The sequence below is a fragment of the Rutidosis leptorrhynchoides genome, chromosome 11 (assembly GCF_046630445.1).
Source record: "Rutidosis leptorrhynchoides isolate AG116_Rl617_1_P2 chromosome 11, CSIRO_AGI_Rlap_v1, whole genome shotgun sequence".
In the NCBI taxonomy this organism is placed as follows: Eukaryota; Viridiplantae; Streptophyta; class Magnoliopsida; order Asterales; family Asteraceae; genus Rutidosis; species Rutidosis leptorrhynchoides.
In genome coordinates this window covers 160,107,151-160,125,666 of record NC_092343.1, presented here as the reverse complement: position 1 = coordinate 160,125,666, position 18,516 = coordinate 160,107,151, and the positions used below count along the sequence as shown (strand labels likewise).

At 38.3% G+C, this 18,516-nt stretch overlaps 1 pseudogene; it reads right to left on the bottom strand.

Moving 5' to 3' along the window:
• Positions 1 to 708: 708 nt before the first annotated feature.
• LOC139875142 (glycogen synthase kinase-3 homolog MsK-1-like) lies at positions 709 to 1,283 on the bottom strand (annotated as a pseudogene).
• Between the last annotated feature and the right edge of the window lie 17,233 nt (positions 1,284 to 18,516).

Here is an 18,516-nt window from a genome sequence, read left to right as displayed (position 1 = left end):
TAAATCAGTGGCGGATAAAAATATCTTAGAAAAATCTCAAAATTTTACAGTAATTATCTTTATTTATTTTGGTCATTATGGTATAAAATTCGATCCTTAATTTTTTAAATAAAAATTACATCAACGGTCCCGCTCAATTCCGGATAAAATATAAAAAGTGTTAAAATTAAATAACTAGATCCTAAATACATTTTTTTAGTAAACCTAAAATTTATAGAACTCATTTTCGGATCACCGTTTATATTAAAATCATATAAGTTCGAATTAAACTTCTCTAAATAATAATCGAAACGTCCAACGACTATTATAATCATTTAATATTTATTTTTAATATACATTATATATACATTTAAATATATATGTATCTATTTACAAATATTTGTTCGTGAATCGTCGGTAATGGTCGAAGGTCAATTGAATATATGAAACAGTTCAAAAATTTTGAGACTCAACGTTGCAGACTTTGCTTATCGTGTCAAAAATATTAAATCGTATCGAGAGTTTGGTTTAAAATTAGTCGAAATTTTCCGGGTCACTACATAAACACCACATTATCAAACCTCATAAAACTTAAACCTGATATCAGAAGTAATAAATCCACATAAACCGAAAAAAACACTAAAACCGAACCGATAATATTTGGTCCAGTCCTCGGTCCATGTTTTTGCTACTAGGAAGGTTGTGCACTATGGGCGAATTTTGACTCATTTACTTAAAAGCTATTTTCTCTCGCATCGTTTGTAGTTCTCGGTTCTTGTATCTCTTGTCTTGAAGAACCTTTTTGATGGCGCCGCAGCTTCTCCGGTTTCTAAGCACTTGGCTTGGAACACAACACCAAATGATCCATGCCCAACAACACGCTCAGACATGTAACTAATAGTATGAAACAAAACAAACACAATCGCATCACTACCAATGCACATATATTAAAATATCAATCCACGAAAAGAATCTGCAAAATGAAATTTACCTGTTTTGGCTACCCATTTCTACCACAAATGGTTGTCACAATTATATGGCCTGTCTCTGCTCCATTGCAATCAACTATAGCAGGCTCCACTTCCTATACGTATGAAAAGGAAAACATTGTGTTTAATAGTTGCAATATATTATAATCAACAGAAGATTATGACATAAATATGATTAGGTTACTTATTCACTAACCCTCTCACCCCTAATTTTCATGTCATTTAACTCATCAGGCAACCTTTCAACAACAACAACTGTATCTCCACTAGGTTCTCTCACTGTGTTGGTGCAGGTACCACACTTACCGAAGCCATCGATGTGGTAAATTGTCAAAGTAGGCGTCCTTTTTTTGTAACTTTATATTCTTATCTGCAAAATACACAAGGCAAGACTTTTCAAAAATCAAATCTCATAAATTCAACATAGTCATTCAAGTGCATAATAACATCTAACTATGCAACTACAGGTTTCCTCCACAAATTAAACTAATTTTTTTTGTAAGCGGTTTTAAAATTGGGACAAAGTAAAAGCCATAATTTCTTTTTACAACAGATTACCCAATCAATACTTTGGATCAGATTACATCGATTTGATTAAAACGGACAAATCAAACCCTAATAACTCGATTTTGTATATTCAAATTGACAGATCCATAACAGGAAACTAATTGGCATCCATCCAAATTAACATAAGATATGAGACCTGGACAGATTTTGATCACCTGACCTGGTCAAACCTACTCCCTGCCAATTTCACCACCTGGCTACATCTAACACTTCAAATAGCATGCCATTTCGACCTACAATACGGCCTATTTTTTCAACTTAGTGTTATCTTTTTTGTTAAATAGAGACAAAACATATAGTCAGGCTATATTTCAAAATATATTATAATAACAAAACAAACTTATAGCATATAATAGATTTAAATCCATGGCATATAGAAATTGAACACATAAAACTCTTTGTACCAATTTAATGTAAACTCCAAAATAAACATACTTTTGAACTTAAAAATATAAAACATATATACCTCAAGTGAAAGATAGTTATTCTGTAGAAGCTTCACAACTATTGGAGGAAGAACAACATGCCTATCAATCGCATAACTTAAAACTTAGGAGTGTATGGATAACCTCTGACATTATTTTTGAAGCAAAGCATATCTGAAACACATTTACTCAAATTTACAATGCAGGTTACCATTTAAAAAAAGGTATAAAATCTTTTTGTATAAAACATGTAAGTAAACAAACATACCTTTTCAACACTATCAGATATCAAAACAACTTATCTGAACCAAATACAAAAATCATCATGTACCAAAATATAAATTTGAGCCAAACAAAGTAGTTATACTATAAATTTTGAACCAAACAAATCAGTAGGGGATAGAAAGTTTACATAAGATGATAATTTAAGAATCCAAAGCTTTCTTAGCAGTCGTTTTTAGTAAGAAACTTAAAAAATATATAGAATACAAATCCATTTGAAAAAATGAACAGATAAAAAATAGAGGCATATCTTACTTGCAATAGTAATAGTAATAATGAAGTAAAGCTGACCTTACAAAGTGGTCAACATTCATTTGAAAATACAGTTGAAACTTGAGGCACTTCAACTACAAGTATAGATTATCGAGAGTTGAACAAGAGGACGGTTAAGAACAAGTATCCTTTGCCTAGAATCGATGATCTGTTTGACCAGCTTCAGGGTGCGTCGTACTTTTCAAAGATAGATCTTAGATCTGGGTATCACCAGGTTCGGGTTGCAGAATCTGATATACCAAAGACAGCGTTCAGAACGAGATATGGGCATTACGAGTTCTTGGTTATTCCATTTGGGTTGACGAATGCTCCAGCAGTCTTCATGGATCTGATGAACAGGGTCTGTAAACCATATTTAGATCAGTTTGTTATTGTGTTTATCGATGATATATTGGTATATTCAAAGACAGAGGCTGATCATGCGACACATCTTTGATTAGTGTTAGAGTTATTAAAGAAAGAGCAGTTATACGCTAAGTTCTCGAAGTGTGAGTTTTGGCTTCGAGAGGTGCAGTTTCGGGGTCATGTTATCTGTGAGGCAGGTATTAAAGTGGATCTGTCGAAAATAGAAGCGGTAATGGGTTGGAATTCGCCGAAGACACCGACAGAAGTTAAGACTTTCTTGGGTCTTGCGGGTTATTATCGCCGGTTTATAAAATATTTTTCTAAAATAGCGGGTCCGATGACCAAATTGACTAGAAAGGATGTAAGTTTCCTATGGGGAGATCAACAGGAACAGGATTTTCAGACTCTGAAATAGTTATTATGTCAGGCTCCAGTGCTAGCATTGCCAGAGGGTTCAGATGACTTTGTAGTTTATTGTGATGCGTCATTTGCCGGGTTGGGGTGTGTACTGATGCAGAGAGATAAAGTTATCGCGTACGCTTCTCGTCAGTTAAAGATACACGAACGTAACTATCCGGTTCATGATTTAGAAATGGTTGCAGTGGTATTTGCGTTGAAGCTATGGAGACATTACTTATACGGTACAAAGTGTGTAATATGTACAGATCATAAGAGCCTCCAACATATTTTCACGCAGAAAGAACTAAATATGCGACAGAGACGGTGGATTGAGCTTATCAAAGACTATGATTGTGAAATAAAGTATCACCCGGGCAATGCGAATGTTGTTGCCGATGCTTTAAGTCATAAGAAAACCGTGGAAACTGTGAAGTTTATGAGGACCGAAATTGTTTCAGACCTTGTTGAACAATTAAAACAAGTTCAAGCCCGAGCTTTATTGGAGGAGAATTTAAAGACTGAACTGATGACCAAAATCAAGAACCAATTGACTGACGATTCCCGTGGACTAAAGATGTTTAAGAATCAAATTTGGGTGCCTATGCTTGGAGATTTAAGGAAATTGATCTTAAATGAAGCGTACAAATCGAGGTTGACTGTCCATCCGGGTAGTACCAAGATGTATAATGACTTGAAACCGATGTATTGGTGGCCAATGATGAAGAAAGATATTGCTCAATTGGTAGAAAGATGTCATATTTGTGCACAGGTTAAGGCAGAACATCAGAAACCCTATGGTTCATTACAGCAGTTGAAAATTCCAGAGTGGAAATGGGATCATATTACGATGGTTTTTGTAACCAAATTACCTAGATCTCAGAGGGGCAACGATATGATATGGGTAATTTTTGATCGACTGACGAAAAGTGCACATTTCTTAGCAACAAAAGAGATAGTTTCGTTAAGTACTTTGGCAGATTTGTACTTAAAAGAAATAGTTAGTCGACATGGGGTTCCATTGTCTATCGTATCTGACAGAGATTCTAGATTTGTGTCTAATTTCTGGAACAGTTTACAGAAAAGTTTGGGAACGAGGGTAAATCTGAGTACAGCGTATCATCCACAGACTGACGGTCAGAGTGAGCGTACAATACAGACACTAGAGGATATGCTTAGATCCTGTGTGTTAGAGTATGGTGGTCCGTGGGATATCCATTTACCTTTGATCGAGTTCGCTTACAACGATACATATCATTCGAGTATTGGCATGCCGCCTTATGAAATGTTTTATGGTCGCAAATGTAGAACACCGGCTTGTTGGTTAGAAGCCGGAGAGAAATAGTTTGCAGGTCCAGAATTAGTTCAGATAACAGCAGACAAGGTAGCTATAGCGCGTGAAAAGTTAAAAGCGGCTCGTGACAGACAGAAAATGTACGCTGATCCACGTAGACGTCCAGTAAACTTTGAGGTAGGTGATCGTGTTTACTTGAAAGTTTCACCGTGGAAGGGTGTTATCAGGTTTGGTAAGCGGGGTAAGTTAGCTCCGAGATACATTGGGCCATTCAAGATTATTCAGAGGGTTAATGATCAGACGGTTGTATTAGAGCTCCCGACAGAGTTAGCAGGAATTCATAACACCTTCAATGTGTGTTACCTTAGGAAGTGTAAGGTTGATGATGAGACGCAACTGGTTCCGTTGAGTGATTTAAGGGTTGACTTGAATCAAAAGTTAGTTGAAGAACCGATTAGGATTGTTGATAGAAAGGTAACCAAACTAAGAAGGAAGAAGGAGATCCATATGGTTCTCGTTGAGTGGAAGCATAGTTTAGGATCGAACCTTACGTGGGAGACCGAAGAGTTGATGAAGGCTCGCTATCCACATCTGTTTGACCTTGACCAGATTCCGAGGACGGAATCTCTTTAAGGGGGTGGATTTGTAACATCCTCCGATCGGGCCTAGAAGTAAGATGACATTTTTGCCCTTGGGCATAATTATGTGGTTATTTATGCCTTTATTTTATTTATTTGTGTAATATTATTTTATTATTTGGTTAAGACCAGTTTGTGACAAGGGTCACAGAACAGGTTCGTTTATTTAATTTGGACTCCGTTAAAGTAGTCAAATTAAGTACGAAAGATTTCAGATACCTGCTAAATACCCGTGTGTAATGGGGTATGGGATTTAACACCAATTAAGTGTATAGTACAGCTCTTTTTCCTCTCATTTCCCTAATTCTCTTGAAAATTCCCAAATTCACCCGTACATTCTTCTTCTTCATCTCTAACCCTAGATTTCACCAAATCTTGTTATTGGTCTTTAAGTTTGTTGGAAATCGATTTCTTGTGATTTCTAGTGTCTAAACAAGGTAATAATCGTTCAAATTCGTGCTTGAATCTGTGTCAAAATGAGTTTTAAAGTTAGGTTTTTTCAAAGTAGGTTTTGGTGCTAAATTGGTTGATTTAGATGTTATTTGAGTGTAAAAGTTGTGGGTTTATGTTTCTAAATGTTTGGTGTAAAAGATGTAACCAGTTTTGAGGTCAAAAACGTGTCCAAAGTCGAGATTTGGTGATTTTGGGTTAAAACCCGTCACTTTACTGCTGTTGCGGCTGATGAACTACCTTCGGCCGATGGTCGTTGACCATCGACCGATGGTGAGGGACGATCGGCCGGTGGACAAGACAATCTACCGATGGTGTATGGCTTCTGACCAACTGATGTAATTTTGACGATCGACCGATTGGGGGAGACCATCGACCGATGGTGTATTGACAATCGGCCGATGGATGGGACCATCGACCGATGGTCTTAGGAAGTGAAATTTTTACTAAGTGTTGAATTATAGCTGTTATGCTGTCCGTATGTTTTTATGATTTTCAGGATGTAAATTCTGAAAATGCATAAGTGTTAAGTAGACCTTTTTGTGGCGCTTTTTGTGACTGATTCCTGTACTGTGTTGTGTTGTATTAACGGACAGAAACTAACTTGATTTGCCTTATGTTCAGGTGATAAGAATAAGGAAGCCGCTCAGTGATAGATTATCTGAGCTAGTTGCTGGTATTCGGTGAGTGGGTCTATCTCCGGATAGAGTATTAAGTAGCTGACACGCTACTTGTTCAGACTTTTTATTATCTATGTTTATATCCTGTATTATTGCCATGTGTAGTTAAATATTGCCATGCTAGTTAGGACAATTGCATGTCTGCTTATTTGTGATCGTATGTGCGCACTGTTAGTTGGACATCCACCGAGGCGGCAAGGTTGGGTTGATGTGAGGTCGACTGTGGTAGCATGGTCGGGTCATGATGTTACTGATTGTTCAGTATAGCATAGTTGGACACATGTGTTGCGTCTGGATGGTTATGCAGTGGAATCAGTAAAGTTGACTATCGGTAGACTGTAGCTTGATCAACTAAGTCGTGTGCTCGTACAAGCCGCCGATCCTCATATTGTCAGTTGTTGTGTATGCTAGTTCGGGACGTTAGCATAGTTGTGACCCTTGCATGCTCAGTTGCTTATGCTTGGTCTGTTAGATAGTATCCATTCACTTAGCTGTGTGCTAACTCCCCCACATTTTCACCCCTTGCAGGTTTAGGTACTGCTGATTAGGACGGGTGTTGCGGACGGGTTGAAGACATGTTTGACTACTAGCTTAACTCTGATGTTTTCTAATTTTGAAAGGATTTATGTAACACCGTCGTTTTGAAATGTTGTAATAAAGTTAACTAAGATGATTTGGTAACTATGTTCGTAAATGTTATCTAAGGGTATTTATGTAAATTCAGTCTTCCGCTGTGAATAAAAAAAAATCAGGGTGTTACAAAAACTCAATCTAAATCCTAAATCTAAACCCTAAATCTAAACCCTAAACCCTAAATTTCTAAACCCTAATATCTAAACCCTATAAACCCTAATATCTAAACCCCAATAGCTAAAACCTCAACATACGCTCGAAAAACACGATAGTTGTTATATATTGCTTCTTCGAGCGTTTTCCCGCCAAAATAAAAACATTTATCACAAAGTGTCTCTACTAAATGTTCATATTTTCATCCCATCTATAATGTCCGTGAACAAAGTTTTTTCAAAAAATGAAAAAAAAAGTTTTTGCTTCCCCCCGATTGGTTACTTCCCTCTTGATCCTACCCCTATATATATATATATATATATATATATATATATATATATATATATATATATATATTAATATTTTTGCCAAAAAGAAAAAAAAGTGTAATCAAATAAATGCCCACGCCTGCAATATAGAAACTAAATGAGAGTTAATTCACTCAACCAACCAGTTTTTAAAAGAAAACACGATTAGGTGACTGAGTTGTCAAAAGTTTACATCCAATTAAAGTTGGCAGTGCCTTCATCAGTTGTATGTGAACATTGTATCTTCCAAAATTCCTTCAGGTTCATGTGCTAGTATCTCCCAATATCGTTCAACAACAAATCCCAATGTGGGGAATTGAAATGGACGATATAATCATTTAATTTCCTAATTAGTTACTGTGCACTACACTTTTAAACTTTATACTTCTTTTGTTAAACAGACTTATACCTGACAAGGACCATAGCTTAGGACAAGATTTCTACCATCTGTAGAAAAATTGAAAACAATGGCATCTTTCAGTAGCATTGTCTGAAATCTTGTGAAGGAAGCACCTATTCGAAGATCTATTTCCTGCACATGCCACCAGATAGCCCTATAATTTAACAAGTAGATGCCAAATTAAATTCATTTTTATTTTTTTTTTATTTCTAAAGGTATATATAAGAAAAATAACATGAAAGAAAATGAAACAAATGAGAAGCAAGTAAAAAATCACCCAATAGATATAATTTTTTATTCCATAAAACCTGATATATCATTTTATCCAAATAATTAATTTGTTATACATATAAGACAACTTTTATAAGCATATTTGACCAACCTCTATAACCATTTATAATTAGTTACAAAAACATTCCAAAAACGATGTTTCAGATCATCCGACCCATTTTCAAATTAACCCATTTCGACCACCCATATCCCAACATTCCACGCATTTGAAGTAGTACTCACTCGTCTAACAGCTACAGCATCAGAAAATAATGAAGAGAAACGAGCCCTCCATATTGAGATGAGTATTCACACTTGAGCAAACTTCCACAACTTCAAATGCAATATATGTTCTCTCCTTCTCTGTCACAATCGAGCCACAAGACAAGCCATTGGCATTTTCGGGCTTCCTCCTCTAAGGTCCTTTTGATGTCTACCTTATCCTGGATTACATACACCATAGCCAAATTCACAGGTAATAAGTGAGCTCAAGACACATTAACAGTCAAAAAACCTTCAATAGATCATAAAACATCATCCAAAGGAAGCATATGTCAATTATACCTAATGTCATCCCATAACTTTGTTAGAATTCAGACTGCAACATTAGACCCAAGTCCTAACCTCACATACTAACTCTGCATCAAAGATATAGGTCTTTTGTTTATTGATGCAATGGTAACAGTTACGTAAGTTAAATAGAACGAGAATTAAAATTATCACATAAAAAAGGTTAATAGTACTAAAGCAACAGACTTTCACATTGTAGCGACCCCGACAAATCGTCAAATGACGGCGTCATCTACGTATGGTCCCATTACATGGTCGTAAGTCTTTATAACAAAGTTTGACCGAAAAATATGTCGCATTCATTTCATAAATAAGGATGTTTCAAAGTTTACAAAAGTAGTTTCCATAACAAGTACATAACAATGTTTAAAGTTTGTATGAAACACGTGCGACACAATTAAAAGTAGTCAAAAAGACGCTCCACGTATGCAAGTATACTCGACATCCAATGCAAGTATCAAAAAGTATGAGCGGAAGCATGTATCACCTAAGTTCAAGGACCTGAGAAAAACATAGAGAATCTGTCAACGAAAACGTTGGTGAAATCATAGGTTTAAATAAGTAAGTGAGTAAAAGTAAGTTGAACCACAAGATTTGCAACATCGATAAAGTCATAGTACATTCTAAAAGTTAATATTCACGAGCACTCAATTATCAAAGCTTAACATTCCGTCCGTTGAACCCCGTAATAATAGTGTTAGAACATACACTGTTTCCCGAAAATATATTTCACCCGTAGACGGTAGCGAACCGTCCGAAGTGAGGGTTTGTCAAACCCATATGGCCATATAACATAAGTTCTCGCTTACACCGTCTGATGTAACTAATGATAATCGAATTGAGGATTTGTGTTCAAACTCGTATGTAGAATGTTTGTTTTCCCTGTACTTGTGTTCACGTAGTTTAAAAGAACGTTTATGTTTTCTCATCCCAAAAGTAAGTTCAAAAAGAGTAAAAGTGGGACTATGATCTCACCTTGTATGCACGAACTAAAAAGTACTTCGACAAGTAACGTGTGCAAAGAACAATGCTAGTCTTGACCTAAACAAATAGGTTGTATCAATAACGATAGTCACGAAGGGTCAAAGATGTTCAATTAGTCCTATGGCTCAATACGACTCGATTAATATAGCATGTGAATCAAATCATCAAGTTTCATGCAAGACACAAGTATAAAAGCATGTTAGAAAGATTGCATAATTAATTGATTAAGTTTGACAAAAAGTCAAACTTGGTCGGGTCAAAGTCAATGAAAAAGTCAACATGTTCGGGTCGGGTCCCGGACTATTTTTCCATGCTAATTATTCATATACAAGTATATTAAAACAAGTTTCATGTGAATCGGAGGTCGGTAGCTAGTCAAACATTTCACGTGAAATGGGACCAAGAGGTCAGAATCTGGCCAGGTGATTCTGCGCGCCGCGCGGGGATGGGGCGCGCCGCGCCACTACCTGGGCAGAGAATTCTGGTCAGTTTTTCAAAGTGTGCACGAACCAAAACCTTTTCTAACACAACTCTTGACCCGCAAACACTTATAACGCCTATCATACATCGTTGGAAAGGTATTTTGACGAGTAAAACAACTAAACACATATCATCAATCAAACTTCCACTTGCAACAACCAAAAACCGCAATTAATGTTCCTCATTCAATGCATACAAGTCATAAATGCAATTTAATGATTTGGCAACCAAATTACATGAACGATATGCCGTTTCGAAGGTAATTAAGCATACAACACAACCTAACACTTACAATTAACATTATCAAGCATTTAATGCATCAAGATTCAATTTACTTCTATCAAACCCTAACCCAAAATCACAAATTCAACAATCATGATTATGAAACTAATCCATGTCAACCTACATACCAATTTGAAGCTAGTGATGTTAGGAACCCAATTAAAACTTGAACTTTCATCATCAAACATCATATGAACACCTAAATCTCAAGATTATGCAAGTGTTCTTTCATAATGAACTAGTTACATCAAAATTGCAAGAACAAGCATACAAATCACATAATCATACTAGACTTGAGCCATAGACACTAATTAACAACTTTATAACTCAAAAATCTCAAGAACACATAAAATTAGTGATTTTAGAAAGTTACCCAAAATTGATGAACTCGGTATGGAATCGAAGAGGAGATCACGAGGAGTTCAAATATGTAATTTGTTTTGATTGAATCCTTCTTGAACGAATTTGGATGATGATTTCCTTTTGATGAAATTAGAGAAAAATATGGAAGTATTTTAGAAAAAGATAAATGAATGGATAATGGTGGGGAGGTGGTTGACTTAGTCAAAAGCTAGTTACCACTTTGGTGTTTTGGCGGAACTAGTCCCTCGAGTTCGGTTGCGGGTGCGTTAAATTACCTAAACATGATAATTTAAAACGCGTATTAACGAGATGTGTTATAAACATATAACGGAACTTAAATAGTTAAACGGAAAATTGACGGAAAAAGGCGGGATGTTACATTACCTACACCTTAAAAGAAATTTCGTCCCGAAATTTAAGCAGGCGTAGTAATCGTAGTTTCTTTCTCAGAATCTGACGTTTCCGGAACCGGGAATAGATGAGGGTGTTTCCTTCGCATTTGATCTTCCCTTTCCCAAGTAAACTCGGGTCCTCTTTTGGCGTTCCATCGGACCTTAACAATCGGGATCCGGCTTTGTTTTAATTCCTTCTCGACGTAGTCCACAATTTCAACCGGTTCCTCCACAAAATGGAGTTTGTCATTAATAGTAAGTTCCTCGAGAGGGACGACGATATCGGGCTCGGCGAGACACTTCTTCAAGTTAGATACATGAAAAGTAGGATGGACGGAGCTTAGTTGAGGCGGAAGGTTTAAACGATAAGCAACGGTTCCAACACGCTCTAAGATTTCGAAAGGACCAACATACCGCGGATTTAGTTTCCCACGTTTCCCAAAACGGATGACACCTTTCCAAGGTGCGACTTTTAACATGACGCGGTCACCGACTTGAAATTCGAGGTCTTTGCGTCTTTTGTCGGTATAGCATTTTTGACGACTCCGGGCCGTCCGAAGCCTATCTCGGATTTGAAGAATCTTTTCGGTTGTTTCGTGAATGAGTTCGGGCCCGGAAATTTGCACGTCACCCACTTCGGCCCAACAAAGAGGAGAGCGACATTTTCGACCATATAACGCTTCAAAAGGTGCGGCCTTAATACTCGCGTGATAACTATTGTTGTAAGAGAATTCGGCGAGAGGTAAGTGATTGTCCCAAGCTTTTCCAAAATCAACAACGCAGGCTCGTAACATATCCTCTAAGGTTTGTATTGTACGTTCACTTTGCCCATCGGTTTGGGGATGATATGCGGTGCTCATGTCCAAACGCGTTCCCAACGCTTCTTGTAACGTACACCAAAATCTAGAAACGAAACGACCATCTCGGTCGGAGATAATCGATAACGGTACTCCGTGTCGGGCTACAATCTCTTTAATGTAAAGTCGTGCAAGTTTCTCCATTTTGTCGGTTTCTTTCATGGCGAGAAAGTGCGCGGATTTGGTGAGACGGTCAACAATGACCCAAATTGTATCATAACCGCCCGACGTTTTCGGTAGTTTGGTGATAAAATCCATCGTGATCCTTTCCCACTTCCATTGCGGGATCTCGGGTTGTTGAAGTAACCCGGACGGTCTTTGGTGTTCGGCTTTGACTTTAGCACAAGTCAAACAATTGGCGACGTATCTAGCAACCTCCTTTTTGATGTTCGGCCACCAATATTGTTCTTTAAGGTCATGGTACATCTTATTGGCGCCGGGATGAATCGAGTATCGCGATTTGTGGGCTTCATCTAGGATGAGGTTTCGTAGATCGCCATATCTAGGCACCCAAATTTTTCCGGCGTAATATCGAAGTACGGTCTCCTTAACTTCGAATCGGGAGACGAGAATGTTTAAAAGTTCGCGTGCGATGTTGTTGTCCTTAAGAGCTTCATCTTGGGCTACCCGAATTTGGCTATTAAGGTTGGAGTGGATGGTGATATTCAAAGCTCGGACACGAAGAGGCACCGCTCTTTCCTTTCGACTTAAGGCATCGGCCACTACATTTGCCTTCCCGGGGTGGTAACGAAGCTCGCAATTATAATCGTTCAAGGTCTCAATCCACCTTCGTTGTCTCATGTTTAGTTGCTTTTGATCGAAGATATGTTGGAGACTTTTGTGATCGGTAAAGATGGTACTTTTGGTACCAAGAAGATGATGTCTCCATAACTTAAGTGCAAAGATGACGGCACTGAGTTCAAGATCATGTGTCGTGTAGTTTCGTTCGTGGACTTTGAGTTGTCGAGAGGCATAAGCAATGACTTTCTTTCGTTGCATTAATACGCATCCATAACCGTTTTTCGAGGCATCACAATATACAACAAAATCATCATTGCCTTCGGGAAGTGACAAGATAGGAGCGGTGGTTAGCTTAGTTTTCAAGATTTGAAAAGCGGTTTCTTGTTCGGATGACCAAATGAACTTTCGGTCCTTGTGAGTTAACGCGGTTAAAGGGCGAGCGATTAAGGAAAAGTCCTTGATGAATTTACGATAGTATCCGGCGAGACCCAAGAATTGACGAATTTGAGTAGGAGTAGAAGGAGCCTCCCATTTACTAATGGCTTCGATTTTCGCGGGATCGACTTTAATGCCTTGATCACTTACAACATGACCGAGGAATTGAACTTCCTTCAACCAAAATTCACACTTGGAGAACTTGGCATAGAGTTGTTCTTTTCTCAAGAGTTCAAGCACGAGTCGGAGATGTTCTCTGTGTTCCTCTTCGCTTTTAGAATAGACCAAAATATCATCGATGAACACGATAACGAATTTGTCGAGGTAAGGTTTGCACACGCGGTTCATGAGATCCATGAACACCGCCGGTGCGTTAGTGAGACCGAAAGGCATGACAAGGAATTCATAACTACCATAACGAGTCCGGAAAGCGGTTTTGGAGACATCTTCCCCCTTAACCCTTAGTTGATGATAACCCGAACGGAGATCGATTTTTGAATATACACGAGAACCTTGTAGTTGATCAAAGAGATCATCGATGCGAGGAATGGGATATCGGTTCTTAACCGTCAATTTTTTTAGTTCACGATAATCAATGCACATTCGTAGGGATCCGTCTTTCTTCTTGACGAACAAAATCGGAGCGCCCCATGTTGAATGGCTAGGTTGAATAAAACCACGGTCAAGTAGCTCTTGGATTTGACTTTACAATTCTTGTAATTCGGATGGAGCGAGTCTATACGGTGCACGCGCTACGGGTGCGGCTCCTGGAATAAGATCGATTTGAAATTCAACCGGTCGATGAGGTGGAAGACCCGGTAATTCGTCGGGAAATACATCGAAAAAGTCACTAACAATTGGCACATCTTCGATGCACTTTTCGTCGGCCTCGACTTTCTTAACATGAGCAAGAATTGCGAAACAACCCTTGCGAAGTAGCTTTCGAACTTTAAGGCACGAAACGAGATTGAGTCCGGTGCATTTTTTGTCGCCATAGACAATCAATGGTTCACCATTCTCGATAGGAATTTGGATTGCGTGAAGATCGCAAAGAATGTGAGATTTATTTTTGACCATCCAATTCATACCGATTATTACATCAAAACTCCCTAATTCCATGGGTATCAAGTCAATTTCAAATTCCTTACCCAAAATGTTCAAAGTACACCCCCGGTAATATGTGTCGGCACTTAAGAGTTTTCCGTCGGCCACTTTGATGGAATAAGTAGTATCTAAAGGGTGTGGTGGAGTGCAAAGGGTAGGAGCCAAAGTCTTAGACACAAAACATTTATCGGCACCCGAATCGAATAAGCAAGTAACATAAGAGTTGTTGAGAAGAAACGTACCCGTGATTAGTTCATTGTCATCTCGGGCTTCCTCGGTGTTGATGTTAAAGGCTCGGCCTCGGTTGTTGGTGTTGGCTTTCTTTTTCGGGCATTCGTTCTTATAATGGCCCGTTTGGCCACATTCGTAACAAGTGACCGTTTTTGGAGGATTGGGCCCCTTTCGAGCAACGGGGGCGGCGCTTGTGCAATTGTTGGCCCTATGACCAACACCTTGGCAACGGTGACAAACTAGCTTGTTACATTCGCCGTGATGATGCTTGTGGCATTTGTTGCAAAAAGGTAAGTTTCCGACATAACCCTTCTTGCCGTCGTTGTTGAAAGGCTTTTTGGTGAAGGTGTTGTTGTTGTAGTTGGTTGATGGAGTGGCTTCCCATTTCCTTTTGTTGCCACCCGACTTGTCCTCGGCCTTAGGAGCCGGCACTACGATTTCGTCAACCGTTTCGATTAATTGGCGGGCCATGTTCATAGCGGCTTGATGAGTAGCGGGTTTGGATGACATCACCCCTTGTTTGATGCTTTTTGGAAGACCGTGCATGTAGAGCTCAATCCTTTGAGATTCGGGGTTAACGAGACTAGGACACATCAAAGATAGTTCGGCGAAGCGTAGATTGTAAGCCTTAAGATCGTTCCCGACCGCCTTCAAAGCTCTTAGCTCTTGCTCGAGCTTTCGGGTTTCTTCACGCGGAAAGTATTCAACAATCATCTTTTCCTTCAAATCGGCCCAAGAAAGGGCGTGAGCTTCATCGGTCCCCACCGATTGAACATAGGTGTTCCACCAAGTTAGAGCAACACCGGAGAAAGTGTGGGTGGAGTATTTGACCTTATCTTGGTCTCGACATCCGCTTATACTAAAGACGGCCTCCGTTTGTTCAAACCAACGAGTAAGCACAACCGGTCCCCCGGTTCCATCATAAGTGTGAGGTTTGCACCCCATGAAAGCTTTGTAGGAGCACCCTTCGCTAGAGTTACCGGCTCCTTGGTTATTGTTGTTGTGGTTGTTGTTATTGTTGTTGTTAGACGAGTGACCGGCCATGGCCGCATCCACGGCGGTGGCTATCATGCGTTGTAAGGCTTGTTCGGGAGTTTCATTGCGTCGTACACGGCGAGGAGGCATTGTTCCTTCAAAACAAAAGAATACCGTTGGTTAGTATTCTAAATAATACTAACCGTGATATGGAATAAAGATAGAGAGAAAATTATCCTTGACCCGCCTTAAATTCTTTATGTCATAATGTCAGAATGTTCATATGTGTCAACGTAATATAATCCCGGAAATTATATTACCCTAACTCATATGTGCATGCGACATTACTTCATATAGTCAAGGTGGCGTGCCAATTTAATTATACAACGCGAGATTAAGATAGAATAAGAGTAGATATGAGTAAGAGAGTTCGAGTATAAATGCACAAGTAGTCAAGTAATTCCTATGTCAAGTCTATATGCCGGTTGTAGTCTAGACTCACCAATGTACCCTATGACTCGGGGTTGACACTAATGAACTCTAAATCCCTACAACCAAGGCTCTGATACCACTTGTAGCGACCCCGACAAATCGTCAAATGACGGCGTCATCTACGTATGGTCCCATTACATGGTCGTAAGTCTTTATAACAAAGTTTGACCGAAAAATATGTCGCATTCATTTCATAAATAAGGATGTTTCAAAGTTTACAAAAGTAGTTTCCATAACAAGTACATAACAATGTTTAAAGTTTGTATGAAACACGTGCGACACAATTAAAAGTAGTCAAAAAGACGCTCCACGTATGCAAGTATACTCGACATCCAATGCAAGTATCAAAAAGTATGAGCGGAAGCATGTATCACCTAAGTTCAAGGACCTGAGAAAAACATAGAGAATCTGTCAACGAAAACGTTGGTGAAATCATAGGTTTAAATAAGTAAGTGAGTAAAAGTAAGTTGAACCACAAGATTTGCAACATCGATAAAGTCATAGTACATTCTAAAAGTTAATATTCACGAGCACTCAATTATCAAAGCTTAACATTCCGTCCGTTGAACCCCGTAATAATAGTGTTAGAACATACACTGTTTCCCGAAAATATATTTCACCCGTAGACGGTAGCGAACCGTCCGAAGTGAGGGTTTGTCAAACCCATATGGCCATATAACATAAGTTCTCGCTTACACCGTCTGATGTAACTAATGATAATCGAATTGAGGATTTGTGTTCAAACTCGTATGTAGAATGTTTGTTTTCCCTGTACTTGTGTTCACGTAGTTTAAAAGAACGTTTATGTTTTCTCATCCCAAAAGTAAGTTCAAAAAGAGTAAAAGTGGGACTATGATCTCACCTTGTATGCACGAACCAAAAAGTACTTCGACAAGTAACGTGTGCAAAGAACAATGCTAGTCTTGACCTAAACAAATAGGTTGTATCAATAACGATAGTCACGAAGGGTCAAAGATGTTCAATTAGTCCTATGGCTCAATACGACTCGATTAATATAGCATGTGAATCAAATCATCAAGTTTCATGCAAGACACAAGTATAAAAGCATGTTAGAAAGATTGCATAATTAATTGATTAAGTTTGACAAAAAGTCAAACTTGGTCGGGTCAAAGTCAACGAAAAAGTCAACATGTTCGGGTCGGGTCCCGGACTATTTTTCCATGCTAATTATTCATATACAAGTATATTAAAACAAGTTTCATGTGAATCGGAGGTCGGTAGCTAGTCAAACATTTCACGTGAAATGGGACCAAGAGGTCAGAATCTGGCCAGGTGATTCTGCGCGCCGCGCGGGGATGGGGCGCGCCGCGCCACTACCTGGGCAGAGAATTCTGGTCAGTTTTTCAAAGTGTGCACGAACCAAAACCATTTCTAACACAACTCTTGACCCGCAAACACTTATAACGCCTATCATACATCGTTGGAAAGGTATTTTGACGAGTAAAACAACTAAACACATATCATTAATCAAACTTCCACTTGCAACAACCAAAAACCGCAATTAATGTTCCTCATTCAATGCATACAAGTCATAAATGCAATTTAATGATTTGGCAACCAAATTACATGAACGATATGCCGTTTCGAAGGTAATTAAGCATACAACACAACCTAACACTTACAATTAACATTATCAAGCATTTAATGCATCAAGATTCAATTTACTTCTATCAAACCCTAACCCAAAATCACAAATTCAACAATCATGATTATGAAACTAATCCATGTCAACCTACATACCAATTTGAAGCTAGTGATGTTAGGAACCCAATTAAAACATGAACTTTCATCATCAAACATCATATGAACACCTAAAACTCAAGATTATGCAAGTGTTCTTTCATAATGAACTAGTTACATCAAAATTGCAAGAACAAGCATACAAATCACATAATCATACTAGACTTGAGCCATAGACACTAATTAACAACTTTATAACTCAAAAATCTCAAGAACACATAAAATTAGTGATTTTAGAAAGTTACCCAAAATTGATGAAATCGGTATGGAATCGAAGAGGAGATCACGAGGAGTTCAAATATGTAATTTGTTTTGATTGAATCCTTCTTGAACGAATTTGGATGATGATTTCCTTTTGATGAAAATAGAGAAAAATATGGAAGCATTTTAGAAAAAGAGAAATGAATGGATAATGGTGGGGAGGTGGTTGACTTAGTCAAAATCTAGTCACCACTTTGGTGTTTTGGCGGAACTAGTCCCTCGAGTTCGGTTGCGGGTGCGTTAAATTACCTAAACATGATAATTTAAAACGCGTATTAACGAGATGTGTTATAAACATATAACGGAACTTAAATAGTTAAACGAAAAATTGACGGAAAAAGGCGGGATGTTACACACATTTCTCAATTGTACATAGCATAAACTTACAAAATACAAATAAGCTGTATTTATTTGCTTTTATATGTGTCAAACTTTCAGCTCATAAATATCATATATATCTAGTGACCTATTTATGTTACATTTTGCTAACACAGTAAGCTGCCACA